Below are 18,685 nucleotides of genomic sequence, written 5' to 3'. Positions count from 1 at the left end.
AACAACAGAAATTTATTTCTCACAGTCACAGTCCTGAGGGCTTAAAAGTCCAAGATCAAGGTGCCCGCCAATTTGGTTCCCCAGTGAAAGTGCTCTTCTTGGCTTGAAAATGGCTGCTTTTTCATGGCATTTCACGGTATCATCAAGTGGACAGAGGGAGAGAAAGAGAAAAAGAGAGAGAGAGAGAGAAAGTGAGGAAGAAAAGTCTCTGTTGTCCCTTCTTAGAAGGGCAGTAATCTCACCATGAGGCCCCCGCCCTCATGACCTCATCTAAACCTAATTATTTTACAAAGACCCCATCTCCAAATACCATCACATTGGGAGTTAGAGCTTCAACAAATAATATTGGGGGCAAGGTGTAACTCAGTCCGTAGCAGTTTGTTTAGTTATTGGTAAGAAACAGCAATAATTTGTGACAGCTCTTTATAAGGAAAAAATATTGTGGAGCTTGGAATTTAAAAGGATCCTGTTTTTTAGCCTGAAAATATGTGATAAAATATAAGCATCAATCTTGCTGAGCAGGTTTAGTATAAACTAAGTATGATTTGAATGCAAAAACTCCCAAAAGGTTCTCATTAGAGGCCAGACTCATAAGGCCTGCCATTCCTCATCAGACACGTGTTGTCAAAAAATACTGAGACACACATGTGTAAAAGTTAGCAGGGTCTTAGAAGATATTATAAATTATAAGTTTCTTAAACTTTTTCTGTCTTTCTTAGAGCTAGTCAAATACTAGAGTTTGAAATTACCAATTTGGGGGTCACACATTTCTTTGGGTTAATATTGTGCCTCCCTAAATGTTCTTTTTAAGTGGGAATATATTCCCTTGAAGGCAGGACATAGAAACATCTAATGATAGGAAAATTTTCCTGGCCAAGAGTGAATAGGAGAGAAAGGAGTCTGGGGAATGGGAAACAGCATTTCTAAGTATAGGTGTGGAGGGAGAAGAGAGGGGTCAGGGACACAGCCCTGGGGTTTCCCATTACAATCCTGTGGAAGGCCAGGAATAGAATGAACAGAATGAGATTACCTAGGTGCAGAGTGGTGTCTAAAGGATAATAAAGACCACTTGCTGGTATATTTGGTTTGTTAATGTTTCACATACAGAAATAACCTAATGACCACCAGTTTTTCAGTTCCAGGTAATCATCATCATATACTAACTCCATGACTTTCATTGTTTGTTTTCAGATAAGCAAAAAGAAAAGTAAGAGCAATGGAACTGAACTTCCCTTTGGCAAAAAATTTAGAAACTGATAATCAGGTGAGGAGGGACCTTAAAACAGAAAATTATATACTTTGGGGTGATTGAAAAACAATTTACTCCTGTGATATTATACTATATAAGAGAAGAGGTGATGTAGAACTATATGGATAAGAGTAGTATTGAATGGTTTTATCCTAAAAATATTTATTCATAGCTAGTCCCACACACATAAAATATATTTTTTAGCTTATTCTGTTACTAAGACTCAAAGCAAAGTAAATGGAATATAAATCTCTCTTCCCCCCCTTATTTACCTTAAGACATCTGTGAGTCATTCTTCAACGTATAAAAAATTTATAAGGCCAGTACCTTGAGAACATCAAATTTTTAAAAAACACATATGAATTTACATAGTCAATAATAAGATTTGTTAAGAGCCCTGGGTGAAAGAAAATGGTGAATCAGCCTGGTGAATTAATCTGCTCATCAGTGTAGGAGTTATTACATAAAAGTGGAAACTTGGGTAATGCTATTTTCTTTACATTTACCTGATGGATCTATGATTTTTAGGCAGGCATGAACAAATGGCATTTTATGATCCAGAAGGAAATGATATTTTGTTTTTCTAAAGTCAGTTATTCACAGAGATAAATACTGAGTACACCTCAAACTCATATGGTTTTAAGTATAAAATCACAGATGAGTTATATAATACACAGTTTCTGTGCACACTTGCTGAAAACATGTATCTTTTTATGTATTTTCAGTTCACAATACTTGTCAGAACTTCAGTGTATTTAAGCTGGGTACTATGTTTTTTGCCAAAACAAACCATATGAAGACAGCACCCTTTGGTAGGAACACCGATATTTGGTATGCATTAAACATTATTGTTGTTATGTTTATAATTTACCATGTATTTTCTGGTAATTAAAGATGGCATTTTATTTAATATGGCTAAGGTTATAGTTGTAAGAACTAGCTAAAATATATTCAAATCCTTTTAAAGCTCTGTATTAGTCTGTTCTTGCACTGCTATAAAGAAATACCTGAGACTAGTAATTTATAAAGAAGAGAGGTTTAATTGGCTTATGGTTCTGCAGGCTGTACAAGAATCAGGGCTAGGGATGTCTCAGAAAATTTTCAATCATGGCAAAAGGTGGAGGGGAAGCAGGCAGGTCTTACTTGACTGAGCAGGAAGACAAGGAATGAGGTGAGGGGTGCTACACGCTTTTAAACAAGCAGGTATTGCGACAACTCACTCTCACGAGAACAGCAGCAAAAGGGAAATCCACCTCATGATCCAATTAGTTCCCACCAGACCCCACCTCCAACATTGAGAATTCCAGCTGGACATGAGATTTGGGCAGGGACACAGACCCAAACCATGTCAAGCTTCCTTTATTCAAGCAGAGCATACTCAGGGGTAAACGGATTCAGAGGACCTAAAATATATTAAGAAGGAGATAAATTATATACTATTTATCCTTTTTGTGAATTTCAAGGACCAGGTTTTTCTTAGAGAGGAACTCCTGTGATTCAGGTTCACTTTAAATTCTGAGCAGTACGGATGGTGTTTTTAAATAATGATTATAGAACATCACTCTGTACGTTTTAAATTGTTTCCAGTAAAGGGGAGGGCCTAAATAATCACAACTTAGTTAGTTAATTTATAATTAATATTTCACCTAAAAAGAAAATGGGCTTATTGTGGGAAAAAAATAATAACAGTGAAATGCTCATATCAAATTTCATTGTAAAGTTGATTCATAATTAGAGTTTCATCAGATGTTATATTGTAGCATTAGCAAACTGGAACATGCGGTAGTAAATATTGGCTGTAAGGGTTTTGGTAACTTCCTAAACTCTTTATAATTAATGGCTCTTAAAAATGTTTTTAGTGTTAGTTTTATTATGTCACCAAGTCATTAATATTTCAACATGGTAATAATCCAACTAAAATGTAATTTTCCAGTTAAAACCACAGTAACCAAGGTACCTTTTGAGTTAATAACAACATTGCCCAATATAAAAAGAATTACAACTTCCTGAGAATTCCTGTAAAGCAGGATTTCTCAACCATGGCACTATTGACACTTCGGGGTAAATAATTCTTTGCTGTGTGGGCTGTCCTGTGATTGCAGGATGTTTAGTAACATCTTTGGCATCTACCCGCTAAATGCCAATAGCACCTCCTTTCAGTTGTGGCAACCAGGAATGTGTCCAGATGTTGTTAAGTGACCCATGGCTTGGTTGAAAATCACTGCGGTAAGAGCTTAAATGTACCCAATTCTTAGGTGGCAAATAGTTTACTCTTTGGTGGTTGAGTTAGCCTAAGAATAAACGTAACTTTATGATCCTGAGTCACTCTTCTTTTTAAGTCATATTATCTTATCTAACTCATTCTAAATCTAGCCTAGTAGAAAGCAATGTGCCCCATTTCTCCGCATTACTAATTTTGATGATTGAGTGCTTTAAGGGATTTATAATTCAAACTGACTCTGTTATTTGCTATAGGTTCACTTTACAAAAATATCACAATTTAAATGACTTTTTTTTCCTAAGCATTACAAAGGGTAACAAAGACTGCATGTTTACAACAACCATACAAATATATTTTAAAATGGTGTTTCTATTCTTATCTCTAGGGTCTGTATCAATAAATAGGTGTATTATTAGAAGTCACAAGGAAAATTATGAAACACCAGAGAATGAATTAGCTCAGCCATGCTTATATTTCTTGGCATATTGGGCTATTATCTTTCTGAATCTCCTTCACTGGCCCACTTTTTATTTAGTCTGACTCATTTTCTCAGGGATGCATTTATTAAAACAAAAACACACAGGCCTTTCAAATTTTGCTGAAGCTTCATTACAGTGGAGATAGGGTCTAGAGGATCTGATGACAGAATCTCTTGCTCTCTCTCTCTCTTTCTGCCCCTCTCTGACACACACACACGCGCGCGCGCGTACACACACACACACACACACAATTTCCTGTGATCCTAGAAAGCAATGATGTATAAAATTAAAAAGTTAGAAAAACTATTTAGGTATTTTTAATAACAAAGGAAGAAGAAGTATGAAATTCATTTTTTATTAGCACCAACCAGATGTGAGTATACATAAGACAGACAAATTGAGGAATAAAGTACTCCCAAAGGTAAACTGTATTGAAACCCATTGCTCTCTGCATTCTCATTTGTTTAGGAAAAATGTACATATATACCTTAAAAACTTTACACTGTTTGGTTTTAAAACAATGGATTCTAAAGTTAGCATATATGGGGGATACATGAGTCATGAAAATTTTCTTGATGACAATTATTTTTAAAATACAACATCTGTTAGTAGTGAAAGAGCAAGTTCATGGTTGTCATTTTCCTGGGTTTAGGAGGGAAGAGTCAACAGAGGAATAGAGGTGATATTTATACCTGCTCCATTCTACATATTTTGTAATTTCTTTGTATATGCATTTGATTATACAGAAAATATCTTACTTTGTTCTCATATCAATATAATTGTATTCATTTAGCCAGCCATTTCTTGAGTATCTGTTATAGCCTACACTTTGTTAGGTGCTGAGATGTAATGATACTAATGATAAGTAAAGCAAAAGCCCAAATCTCCATGAGTTCCCAGTCTAGTGGAGAAAAAATTAATATACAGGTAATTGTAATGGGTGGACAAGGGAGCTAGTATGAGATGAACCTGTGATCCTCAGCTGGGCAAGGAGAGTGAGGAAGGTGATGCAACAGTACGGGCACCAAAGAAGAAGAGGCTATAATCAGATGCTCACTGGACCCTTAGCACATATAGTGGAAGAGCAGAGGAGAAGGTGAGTAAGAGCAGAAGAAGCAAATGCAAGAGGTTTGAGTCAACAAGAAAACTCTACGGAGTTCTTTAAAGCCTTTGATGTGAATAGTTGCAGAGCACCTATGGTGGAAGAGTAAAAGGCAAGGCTTGGGGCCAGGGATGGTGGTTCATGCCTGTAATCTCAGCACTTTTGGGGGCCGAGGCAGGTGGATCACAAGGTCAGGAGTTCAAGACCAGACTGGTCAAAATGGTGAAACCACGTCTCTACTAAAATTACAAAAATTAGCCAGGTGCAGTGGCAGACGCCTGTAATCCCAGCTACTCAGGAGGCTGAGGCAGGAGAATTGCTTGAACCTGGGCAGCAGAGGTTGCAGTGAGCCAAGATCGCACCACTGCATTCCAGCCTGGGTGATAGAGTGAGACTCCATCTCAAAAACAAAAAACAAACAAACAAAAAAAAGGCAAGGCTTGGGAAAGATACAGAACAGTTTTGAAAGCCCTCAATAACATTCCTTATCTGAGAAGTGCTCTCATTGTGCACTATCTACAATATATTTCTGATTAATTCCCTTTGGTCATCACACATAAATCTGACTAGTGTGTGCATTGGGTTACAGGTTAAAATTATCTTTGCAGGCTTCATATCATTTGATTCTCAAAAAAACTATATTTTGTGGAAAAGCAAACTCCCTTAGAGAAGCTAAGTTACTTAGTTTGCTAGTAACTTGTAATGGCAGGGTTTGAACACAAATGCTCTGAACACCAAATCTCCATATTACTTGTATTTTTCCCTAGTCATCAGTCTTATAGAGAACTGTGTATTAGGCCATTCTCACATTGCTATAAAGAAATATCCGAGACTGGAAATTTATAAAGAAAAGAGATTTAACTGGATTATGCAGGCTTTACAGGAAGCTTGGTGCTGGCATCTGCTTACCATCTAGAAAGGCCTCAGGAAACTTACAATCATGGCAAAAGGCAAAGGGGGAGCAGGCATGTCACTTGGCAAAAGCAGGAGCAAGAAAGCAATTGGGGTGGGGAGGTGCTACATACTTCTAAAGGAACAGATCTGATGAGAACTCACTATCACAAAGATAGCACCAAGCTATGAGAGATCCACCCCCATAATCTACACACCTCCCTCCAGGCCACACCTCCAGCATTGGAGAATCTAATTTAACATGAGATTTGGATGGGGTCATGTATTTGAACTATATCATTTCACCACTGGCCCCCTTCAAATCTTATGTCCTCACATTTCAAAATATAATCATCTGTTCTCAATAGTTCCCTCAAAGTCTTAACTCATTCCAGCATTAATCCAAAAGTCTCAAGTTCCAAACCCACAGTATTATCTGTAAATGAGTTTCTTTTATCTATGAGTTGTAAAATAAGTAAATAAATAAATAAATAAATAAAAATTAAGTTAGTTGCTTCCAAGATACGATGGGAGTTCAGGCATTGGGTAAACATTCCCATTCCAAAAGACAGAAGTCATCAAAAAGAAAGGGGCTACAGTATACCCCCATACAAGTTCAAAACCCCATGGGGCAGTCATTAAGTCTTAAAGCTCCAAAGTCATCTCCATTGACTATATGTCCCACATCCAGGGAAAATGGGTGCAGAAGGTGGGCTCTCAAGGCCTTAGGCAGCTCCACCTTGTGGCTTTGCAGGGTGAATGTCCTAAGGCTGCTCTCACAGGCTGGAGTTGAGTGACTGCCCCTTTTCTACATGCTGGGCGCAAGCTACGAGTATATCTACCATTCTCAGGTCTGGAGGATGGTGGCCCTCTTCCACAGTTCCACTAGACAATGCCCCATTGGGGACTCTGTGTGGGGCTTCCAACTCCACATTTCTCCTCCACACTCCCTTAGTAGAGGTTCTCTGTAAAGGGCTCCATCACAACAGCAGGCTTCTGCCTGGACACAGAGACTTTCTCATATATCCTCTGAAATCTAGGCTGAGGCTACCAAGCCTCAACTCTTACACTCTGTGTACCTGAGTATGTAGAAGCTGCCTAAGCTTACAGCATGCACCCTCTGGAGCTATGGCCCAAGCTATACCTTTTTGAGCCAAGGCTGGATCTAGAAGAAATGGATAAATTCCTGGACACATACACCCTCCCAAGACTAAACCAGGAACAAGCTGAATCCCTGAATAGACCAATAACAGGCTCTGAAATTGAGGCAATAATTAAGAGGCTACCAACCAAAAACAGTCCAGGACCAGATGGATTCACAGCTGAATTGTACCAGAGGTACAAAGAGGAGCTGGTACCATTCCTTCTGAAACTATTCCAATCAATAGAAAAAGAGGGACTCCTTCCTAACTCATTTTATGAGGCTAGCATCATCCTGATAACAAAGCCTGGCAGAGACATAACAAAAAAAGAGAATTTTAGACCAATATCCCTGATGAACATCGATGCAAAATCCTCAGTAAAATACTGGCAAATCGAATCCAGCAGTACATCAAAAAGCTTATCCACCACGATCAAGTTGGCTTCATCCCTGGGATGCAAGGCTAGTGCAACATATGCAAACCAATAAACGTAATTCATCACATAAACACAACCAAAGACAAAAACCACAGGATTATCTCAATAGATGCCGAAAAGGCCTTCAACAAAATTCAACAGCCCTCCATGCTAAAAACTCTCAATAAACTAGGTATTGATGGAATGTATCTCAAAATAATGAAACCCATTTATGACAAACCCACAGACAATATCATACTGAATGGGCAAAAACTGGAAGCATTCCCTTTGAAAACCGGCACAAGACAGGGATGTCCTCTCTCACCACTCCGATTCCACATAGTGTTGGAAGTTCTGGCCAGGGCAATCTATCGGGAGAAAGAAATAAAGGGTATTCAATTAGGAAAAGAGGAAGTCAAATTGTCCCTGTTTGCAGATAACATGATTGTATATTTAGAAAACCCCATTGTCTCAGCCCAAAATCTCCATAAGCTGACAAACAACTTCAGCAAAGTTTCAGGATACAAAATCAATGTGCAAATATCACAAGCATTCCTATACACGAATAACAGACAGAAAGCCAAATCATGAGTGAACTCCCATTCACAATTGCTACAAAAATAATAGCATACCTAGGAATCCAGTTTACAAAGGATGTGAAGGACCTCTTCATGGAGAACTACAAATCACTGCTCAACGAAATGAAAGAGGACACAAACAAATGGAAGTACATTCCATGCTCATGGATAGGAAGAATCAATATCGTGAAAATGGCCATACTGCCCAAGGCAATTTATAGATTCAATGTCATTACCATCAAGCCACTAATGACTTTCTTCACAGAATTGAAAGAAACTACTTTAAAGTTATATAGAACCAAAAAAAAGAGCCCACATTGCCAAGACAATCCTAAGGAAAAGAACAAACCTGAAGGCATCACACTACCTGACTTCAAACTATACTGCAAGGCTACAGTCACCAAAACAGCATGATACTGGTATCAAAACAGAGAGACAGACCAATGGAACAGAACAGAGGCATCAGAAATAACACCACACATCTACAACCATCTGATCGTTGACAAACCTGACAAAAACAAGAAATGGAGAAAGGATTCCCTATTTAATAAATGTGCTGGGAAAACTGACTAGCCATATGTGGAAAGCTGAACTGGATCCCTTCCTTACACTTTATACAAAAATTAATTCAAGATGGATTAAAGCCTTAAATGTTAGACCTAAAACCATAAAAACCCGAGAAGAAAACCTAGGCAATACCATTCAGGACATAGGCATGGACAAGGACTTCATGACCAAAACACCAAAAGCAATGGCAACAAAAGCCAAAATACACATATAGGATCAATTAAACTAAAGAGCTTCTGCACAGCAAAAGAAACTACCAGTAGAGCGAACAGGCAACCTACAGAATGGGAGAAAATTTTTGCAAGCTATCCGTCTGACCAAGGGCTAATATTCAGAATCTACAAAGAACTTAAACAAATTTACAAGAAAAAAATCAAACAACCCCATCAAAAAGTGGGCAAAGGATATGAACAGACACTTTTCAAAAGAAGACATTTATGCAGCCAACAGAGACATGAAAAAATTCTCATCATCACTGGTCATTAGAGAAATGCAAATCAAAACCACAATGAGATACCATCTCATACCAGTTAGAATGGCAATCATTAAAAAGTCAGGAAACAACAGGTGCTGGAGAGGATGTGGAGAAATAGGAACACTTTTATATTGTTGGTGGGACTCTAAACTAGTTCAACCATTGTAGAAGACAGTGTGGCAATTCCTCAAGGATCTAGAACTAGAAATACCATTTGACCCAGCCATCCCATTACTGGGGATATACCCAAAGGATTATATATCATGCTGCTATAAAGACACATGCACACGTATGTTTATTGCGGCACTATTCACAATAGCAAAGACTTGGAACCAACCCAAATGTCCATCAGAGATAGACTGGATTAAGAAAATGTGGCATATATACACCATGGAATACTAGGCAGCCATAAAAGAGGATGAGTTCATGTCCTTTGTAGGGACATAGATGAAGCTGGAAACCATCATTCGGAGCAAACTATCACAAGGACAGAAAACCAGACACCACATGTTCTCACTCATAGGTGGGAGGTGAACAATGAGAACACTTGGACACAGGGCAGGGAACATCACCCACTGGGGCCTGGCATGGGGTGGGGGAATGGGGGAGGGATAGCATTAGGAGAAATACCTAATATAAACGGCAAGTTAATGGGTGCAGCAAACCAACATGGCACATGTATATATTTGTAACAAATCTGTACGTTGTGCACATGTACCCTAGAACTTAAAGTATATATTTAAAAAAGAGTACTTCTCTGATAAAGCATGTTACTGAAGGCTCTCAAAACTGTTCTGTTTATTTCTCTAGCCTTACTTTCTACTCTTCCATCATAGGTGCTGTAAAACTAGTCATATCAATGTCTTTAAAGAATTCTGCAGAGTTTTCTTGTTGACTCAAACCCCTTGCATTTGCTTCTTCAGCTTGTTACCTAATTTCAAAGTCACTTCCACATTTTCAGGTATCTTCACAGCAATGCCCCACTTCTCCATACAAATATTCTGTATTAATTAGTTTGTTCATGCAATGCTGTAAAGAAAATACCTGAGACTGGGTAATTTATAAAGACATTTAATTGGTTCATGGTTCTGCAGGTTTTACTGCTGGCATTGTGTCGGCATCTGCTCAGCCTCTAGGGAGGCCTCAGGAAGCTTACAATCACAATCATGGTGGAATTTATTGATAGTTATGATTTAAAACTATGTTGATGTACATATTGCTTTTTATAGGCAAATACTTAAAAATATGGTTTAATAATGACCTCTGCTTTCTAGGATGTGGGCATGTCACTTGGCAAAAGCAGGAGTAATGGACAGAGAGAGTGGGGGTGGGGAGGTGCCACACACTTTTAAATGACCAAGAACTTACACATTATCATGAAGACAGCACCAAGCCATAAAGGATCCACCCGCAGGATGCAAACACTTTCAACCATCTCCTGCCTTCAGTATTGGGGATTGTAATCCAACATGAGATTTCGGTGGAGACAAATACCAAAACTATATCAAACTGAGAACTTTGGAGCCAGGGAAAGGAGAGAGCTTACCATTGCTGAGAGAGAGGAAGATATATATATATATATAATATATATATATATATATATAATATATATATAAAAACTATACATATGTTTATATATATATCAACTATATATATTTATATATATCAACTATATATAACTTTATATATATATATCAACTATATATATCTTTATGTATATCAACTACATATATATATATAGAGAGAGAAGAAATATGCATATTTGAGCAAGTTTTTCTCATATATGTGTCATTACTACATTTTTATTCCTTGGTTAGGAAATGGAACTGATCAATAATGCACAGCTGAGATTCTAAATCTCATATGTTAAAAAAATTAGCTATAATAAATGAAAAGTAATGAGAGGACTAAATATATTATAAAGTTATATTAATATACATGAATTAGTTACACAAGTTAAAACAGTTTATTACCAATGAATGAACAAATTAAATGGAACCAAATAAACACTGAAGAGAGGGTTCTGAAAATATCAAAATTTAGTATATGATAAACAAAATACTTCAAATCAGTTGGAAAATATTGCATTTAATGAGTATTGGGAAAACTAGATATTCATTCTGGGAAAGAAGATAAAATTGGATAAATTCGATTAGCTTTTCACATCTTAGACACTGGTTATTTAAAAATGAATTAGAGATTTAACTATAAAAAAAGGTAAATAGAAGTATTTTTAAAATGGAAAATAATTGTTTTATAATTTTGAATAAGAAAGACCTTTCTAGATATTACACGTAAGCTGGAAGTCATATTAAAGAAATATTTTAACAAATTCAATTACCAAGCGTGCACACATGCACACAGACACACATGTGAAATCTTCTTTCACAGAAAAATGCATCACGAAGAAATAAAACATAGAGGAAATGGTTTAAAAGTATTTACAATGAATATTAGACAAAGAGCTAATTTCTGTCTCATAGAAAGGGCCACTACACTTGATATGAAAAATGATCAACAACCCAAAGAAGAAATAAACAAATATTAAAAAAATTAAAATAGGAGTGGCTCTTAAGTATGTGAAAAGATTCCTAGCCTCTCTCACAATAAGATAATTATCATTTAAACCTATATAGAGATACATATTACCTTTTGATAGGCAAATATTTAAAAATATTATTTGATCATGAACTCTGTTTTCTAGGATGTGGGGAAACAACTTTCATAGAAATGTAACTTTTTACAACCACTGTGGAAAGTCATTTGGCAACACCTGTCAGAATTATAAACACCTGCTCATTTAATTCCAGAACTTAACTTCCGAAATACATTATGTAGGTAAACTTTGTGCATGCAAAATGACTTGGATGTAAAGTTCCTCACTGCAGCTTTATGTATAAAAGCCAAAGATAGGAAATAATCCCATGTCCATCAATATAGGACATGATTACACCATGTTGCATCCACTGCTAAAGAAAAGAATGAGGAAGTTTTTTATGTACTGACATAAATTAATTTTCACATTAAAGCATAATACATAAAAGCATGTATATTTGGGCACACATACACCCAACACATACTGGTTTAATACACACAATGACTCTAGGAGTGTATGCAGACCACTGATAAGTCATCGCCTCAGAGTGAAAAACTAGGTACTTGGGAGTGGGGGCAGCAGGAAGATTTTTACTATAAATCCTGTTGCACCCTTGGGATTTTGCACCATGTGAATGCATTGCCTTTTAAATAGTAAATTCAGGAAAACACAGTAAGGAATTTCAAAATTGAATCTCACAAAATCTGAATAATTCTTTAGAATCCACCATTGCTAAGTTAACTGAGATAGCCTAGAGTCTAACTGGTAAAAATGGGATTTTGTTGATTCTTCTAGTCACTATGAACTGCTATTAAAAATCATTAAATTACATTATCTGATTCTGTTTGACTTAGTATGTTTTTGAGCCTTTTCTGTTTGTACCAGCATCTCAACTATTTCTGGTTCAATGTTTCTGATTCAAATTCTTTTGGAAAGACTCAGATTGGTCCAACTATTGCCATCATCTCTACAGGTCACTTCTTTCATACCAGATTATTATTTGCCATTGTTAGTCTATACATTGACTCACCTTGGCTGGTGATTCATTCTTGGGCAATCATTTATGTCAGGTAGACAGTACAATTTCAGTTATATGCAGTAAGAATTATCAATAATGTGAATGTTATTGGCCCCACTTCTCCTGCCTGCCAGCATTTGTTTGCTCCCCCCACAACAGACCTCAACAAAAACACCTAATCTCTATTTCAACTTCTCTTTTTTCAATCGCTATTAAATCCATTCCAATCAAGCTTTGGTCCTCTACTAATCTACTAATACTACTTATCTCAAGGTCACCACTGAATTTTGCTAAATTAGAAGAAAACAGTTCATCAACTTATTTGACCGCTCAGCTGTCTCACCAGCTATTTGACAGTCTAGAATTTAGAGGGGGAAATAGGCAGGAAGGTCTCTGGGGACTCTCCAGGGTTATATTTATATATACAATTTATATAATATATAAATTTTATTATAGACATTATATATATGAACTGTATATAATAGATTTTTAAAATAAACTTTTTTTTTTTTTTGAGATGGAGTCTGGCTCTGTCACCCAGGCTGGAGTGCAGTGGCACAATCTTGGCTCACTGCAAGCTCCGCCTCCTGGGTTCACGCCATTCTCTTGCCTCAGCCTCCCGAGTAGCTGGGACTACAGGCGCTGGCCACCTCGCCCGGCTAGCTTTTTGTATTTTTAGTAGAGACGGGGTTTCACCGTGTTAGCCACAATGGTCTCGATCTCCTGACCTCGTGATCCGCCTGCCTCGGCCTCCCAAAGTGCTAGGATTACAGGCATGAGCTACCGCGCCCGGCCTAGAAATAAACTTTAAAAAATACTTTTTTAAAAAAGTTTCAGAATATTAGTTTAAAGCCTGACTGCATCCAGGGATGCAATAAAACTTCTAATGACCTGTCTTTCAATCTCAGGTCTATTATTCTTTGTTTAAATCCACTTTTATATTGTCCCTTTTTTACTGTAATACGGATGCTTGTTACTCTAAGATTATTATCTGTTTTCAGCAGCTCAGCTTTCCTCTACTAAGAGGTTCAAAAAAGGCCCAGAACTGAGCCTCATTGAGCTATGGTTTGGTCATAACCAAGGATGAACTAATTGCTCTAGTCAGAGGGATGTGTTACTCTGATTGCCAGGGCAGGTCATATACTCACCTTTGTAGTTACAGAAGGAAGCAGCTTCAGTAATACCACAAGAATTAGAGATGGAGGGATGGTGTCTTTCTTAGTCTTCTTTGTGTTGCTACAACAGAATGCCACACATGGGATAATTTACAAAGAAAATAAAATTTTCACAGTTCTGAGGCTGGAAAGTCCCATATCAAAGTGCTAGCGTCTGATAAAGTTGTTTCTGCCACACCATCCCATGGCCGAAGGTGGAAGGGCAGGAGATCACAAGATGAGGCAAGAGAGAAAGTGGGCCAGATTCATTCTTTTCATTAGGATAATAAAGAGAAGAGTTACCATTTTATTAGTAATTCACTCCTGTGATAACTCCCAGCATAATGCCATTAATCTGTTAAGGAGCGCAGAGACATGAACTAATCACCATTTAAAAGCCCTACCTCTCAGCACTGTTGCAGTGGGAATCAGGTTTCCAACACATGGAAGTTTGGGGAAACATTCAAACCATAGCAAATCATTTTAAGAGGAGAATAAGGGTGCTGACACCAGATGAAGAGTTGAATATTTTAACTACTGACAAATATATCTACTTTCCTTACATTTATTCAAAAACTTACTAATGTATATTTTTGAACTTTTAAAACTCAAATCATTTTTTAAAGGCTGTTTTCTACAATCCTACCAACTTTTTTATAAATAGATGTTCAGCTTTAAGGTTGCATTCTTCAGCCTTTAATACATATTAAAATATATATGCATTTATATTTTTTACTATATGATTTTTCAGATCTCATCTGCTAAATTGAAAGGGAAATGTCTGAATCATGGGGTGCTAGTGGTCAAGGCAAAGTAGTAGAGCAATTTGTTCCCAAGTGCTACTGTCTGAATAAAAATGCAAGATATTAACTTGACTGGTCTTTTTAGCATGTATAATTGTGTTTTTATTTTATAAAAATTTCTAATTTTCAGGATAAATAGACCTAAATTTCAATCAACTTAGATGGGAGTTGTTTGGATAAGTTCTCTTAATTGCTGGGAGGTACATTGACTATAAATCTCCAGTCTGTCTCATCCCAATAAACTCTACATCTGTGTGTTTTGATTGAAATTGGAATGAGAGCAAAGGGATGATCGTGACGAGAAAGATAAACTGCTAGAAGCGATTAACATTTATTATGATCATCTCTACACATTAGCCAACAGACATTTTTAGTAAAGTATAAATTGATGAATACAAGAGCAGGCTACCACAACTTAATGAAACATATCATTTTTCTTTCTCCACTGGCTTTATGTTAATGCAGAGTGAATTGTCTGGCAGGAACATCTGTTTATCTCATGGACCCAGCCAAAGTAATCTCATGTGCAGATTTTACTCATTTTCTTCAGTAGGTCAGGTGAATAAGAAGGTTCCTGAAAATGATAACAAAATACCAGTATCACCAGCACAAATCTGTGCTGAGCCCTCTTGTGTTGCAGACCTTGGAGATACAATAATGGGACAAGACAAAATATTCATGACCACAAGAAGCTGACAGACTAGGCATACTGAGGAAATAAAATTAAGACAGATTGAGGCCAACTCAGGGGAATCTTCAGGCTTGCTTCAGGAAATCATAGGATGAATTATTGGACCATCTACTACTCTGCCTTTCATCCTCATGAAACACTGAGATGATTTATATGAATAAAATTGCTGGTGATTCTCCAGGTCCAATATGAGTTAGTTAGTAAATCTTATGCACTATGGCAGGTGGAGATGGAGAGATGATCCTTAGGCAGACCCAGGTTGACCCTAGAGTTAGAAAATATTATTTTTCACCTGTGCATGCACACACACACACACACACACACACACACACCCCTAGAAAATTCCTCATAACCTGGACATGAAAATGCCACAGGATGAGTGGTAAAAATAGAAAAATACCTGCTTTCTGTAGCTACAGAACCTATGGGAAAATAAAATCCTTAAAATGACATTAGACTACAAACTTCTTGTCATACCATCTATATTCCCTGCAACAAACAGGAACCATTCTCCATCACTCAGGTTGGAGGTTGAAACATTAAAAATTCCCAAAGTGAAACACTATGTGGATGGAAGAATTGGCCATGCATTAGCAAAGAAATTATCTTCTTTTTTTTTTTTTTTGAGACGGAGTCTCGCTCTGTCACTCGGATTGGAGCGCAGTGGCGTGATCTCAGCTCACTGCAAGCTCTGCCTCCCGGGTTCACACCATTCTCCTGCCTCAGCCTCCCAAGTAGCTGGGACTATAGGCGCCTGCCACCACGCCTGGCTAATTTTTTGTATTTTTTAGTAGAGACGGGGTTTCACCATGTTTACCAGGATGGTCTCGATCTCCTGACCTCGTGATCCACCCGTCTCGGCCTCCCAAAGTGCTGAGATTACAGGCGTGAGTCACTGCGCCTGGCCAATGATCTCTTTTTTATTATCACTCTTAAAACCTCTTAACGTTGAAACATGCCTGAGAGCCTCCTCAAACAAACTGCAAAAGTAAAATAAAAATAACCTCTTTCATTAAACATTGCATAGGACACAGACTCCCTGAGGCTTCTCCAAGGAACCCGGTCTGAGCAACCTTACTCTAGACCTAGGGTGCTCCTCCTTCCTAGAAAGCAGAAGAGTAAAGAATGGTGAAATGCGCAGGTGAGGAGAATAAGTGGTATCAATTGTTAAATTTATTCATTTTAAAGATAACATAGGAATTGCCAAAAGTTTTTAAATGCTAATATTTTCGAAGACAGTATTCTAAGAGTTTTATTAGATGGAGAGTTTTACAAAGAAGTCAGCTTGTCCCTGTTTTCTTTATATGTCTGTACCCTCACATTTGTGTAACTTTGTTTGCTTAGAGGTCTATCTCTTTGTGTTTCTCCTGTTTCTCCTTCTCTGTGTGTGTGTGTATAAACAAATATTTTGTATATAAATATAGTATATGCATATATGCATATATATGTATAAACACACATATGTATGTGTATATATGTCGATACACACATACATACATATACATATATGCATGTATATATACACATATACACCTCTGTGATATACACACCTCTGTCATATATATATGTGTATATGTGTACATATGTGTATGTGAACACACATGTATCTATGTATACATATATATGTACACATATAGGTATATTTCTATATCTGGGTGTATATACATGTATGTACATATATACATACAAAAATATACATACATATTTATATATGTATACATACAAACATACACACATATGTAATATACATACACAAAACATTTATAATCTTTTCTGGAGCACTAGAGCAATTGAAATATCTTTCAAACACATTTTCAGTATTGAAATTGGGTCACTTAACATGGTAGTCACTAGCAAACTTGAAGATGGGATTTGCGTTATAATTTTTATCATTAGATTTATAGCTTTAGCCTCCATCCTTGGTTCTTCTATGGCCAAAGTTCCTAGAGGTGCTGACTTAATGAAGCCAAGTTAGAGCAGACTTACTCTTGAACGTACTTTCTTCTAATGCACACAAATGCTCTTATTGATTATCCGTCTTTATGTTTTAAAGTCGGTTCTCTCTTAGCAATGTCCCACACTTCCAATACTTCCAGGGTATTATTATTGTAATGCTGACAGGAGCGTTCTACGTACCAAAGGGGTGACATATCCTGAGGACAGGTCACACAATGAGCTGACACCTCTGCTAAGAAGGCTTGTTTGTCTAAGAGGCCTAGTGAAGTGTCTACCACCAAAGGGACAGCTCTGGCTTTGGTGTTACACAAATATCAATGATTCTCCTTCTGTTGATCATACCAGCCACCGATGACACTGGAGCCTATGTGTAGATAGAATGCCTTGCTGGAACTCCATGGCATCTCATTAATTATTCATGGACAGGCATCATTGTAGTAATTGTCAAATAGACATTGAACTGTGATGAGAGCAATGTTTATTACGTCCAACTGAGGCAAAAAACTTCCGTTACTAGCATATATTGATGCATTCAGTAGTAGGTTGCTCAAAACTTGTTGACTGACTGCCTAACTCCTATAGAGACTAATGAAAAGCCAAAGGATATGATCACTGGCTTCTCTTTATTTACTTTTACTTTATGTCTCCCTATTTATTCCAACAATTAAAGCAAACAGGAGAGAGAGTTTGCTTGGACAAAACAATGTTATAGGGAATGTAGCTAATAAATCTTAACCTTCATCTCAGCAAAAGAGCACCCCAGGCAGCAGCTGGGGTTTTTGCTTTTGCTGATTTTTAAAATAAATGAAAAGTGAACTGCAAGTTATAACAGGAAAGCCTGACCTACACAAATAATAAGACACCTCCACTTAACCTGAGCAATCAATACAGCCTCATGTAGGAAAAGTGCTGGGGAAGCTGGCTCGACACCCAGGGTAAATCCAGGCAGGGTAAGTGTTCCCAGCAAGGCAGCCCTAAACTTGTGTTTGTCTCTGCATTTCTCTCTGGCTTGTCCGTAAATCCAAAAAGGCTAAATTGAGTTCCTTTTTTTTTCTCCCCTGAACACACAATAAGTATTTGTTCTGAGTCCTCTGCTATTATCTCCTATTCAGTTTCCCTCTGCCCATCTGAACCACATTAATTCTAAGACTTATCTTTTCTATTTTCCTTACAGAAAAAAAATGATCTCCATATAAACCTGAACTAATTCAGGTTCTCTAGGCCTCCAGTCTTTCCTTAGCTATTTAATAGTTTGACACATTAAATCTTTTTACTAAATGTTTACTATGTGCCTTGTGCCATGTTAAGCACTGGAGGACAAAAAGAAAAGGAGAACCAGTGGAAAAGG

General features: G+C 37.2%; 1 long non-coding RNA gene across 4 annotated transcripts in view; it reads right to left on the bottom strand.

The window, feature by feature from the left end:
* Positions 1 to 15,005: 15,005 nt before the first annotated feature.
* The window catches only part of LOC103882993, a 45,737-nt gene continuing 42,057 nt past the window's right edge, over positions 15,006 to 18,685 (bottom strand). For 3 of the 4 annotated variants that reach the window (XR_001900891.3, XR_645016.4, XR_001900892.3), the window contains one exon: positions 15,006 to 15,264. This is a non-coding gene — a long non-coding RNA (uncharacterized LOC103882993). Of the gene's footprint in view, positions 15,265 to 16,203; positions 16,362 to 18,685 lie in introns of those variants that run through there. The other variant, XR_001900894.3, reaches the window with a different exon arrangement.

Source organism: Papio anubis, chromosome 4, assembly GCF_008728515.1.
Source record: "Papio anubis isolate 15944 chromosome 4, Panubis1.0, whole genome shotgun sequence".
NCBI lineage: Eukaryota > Metazoa > Chordata > Mammalia > Primates > Cercopithecidae > Papio > Papio anubis.
Note: the sequence above shows the minus strand (reverse complement) of the source record. Positions and strands in the feature narration are given on the sequence as shown.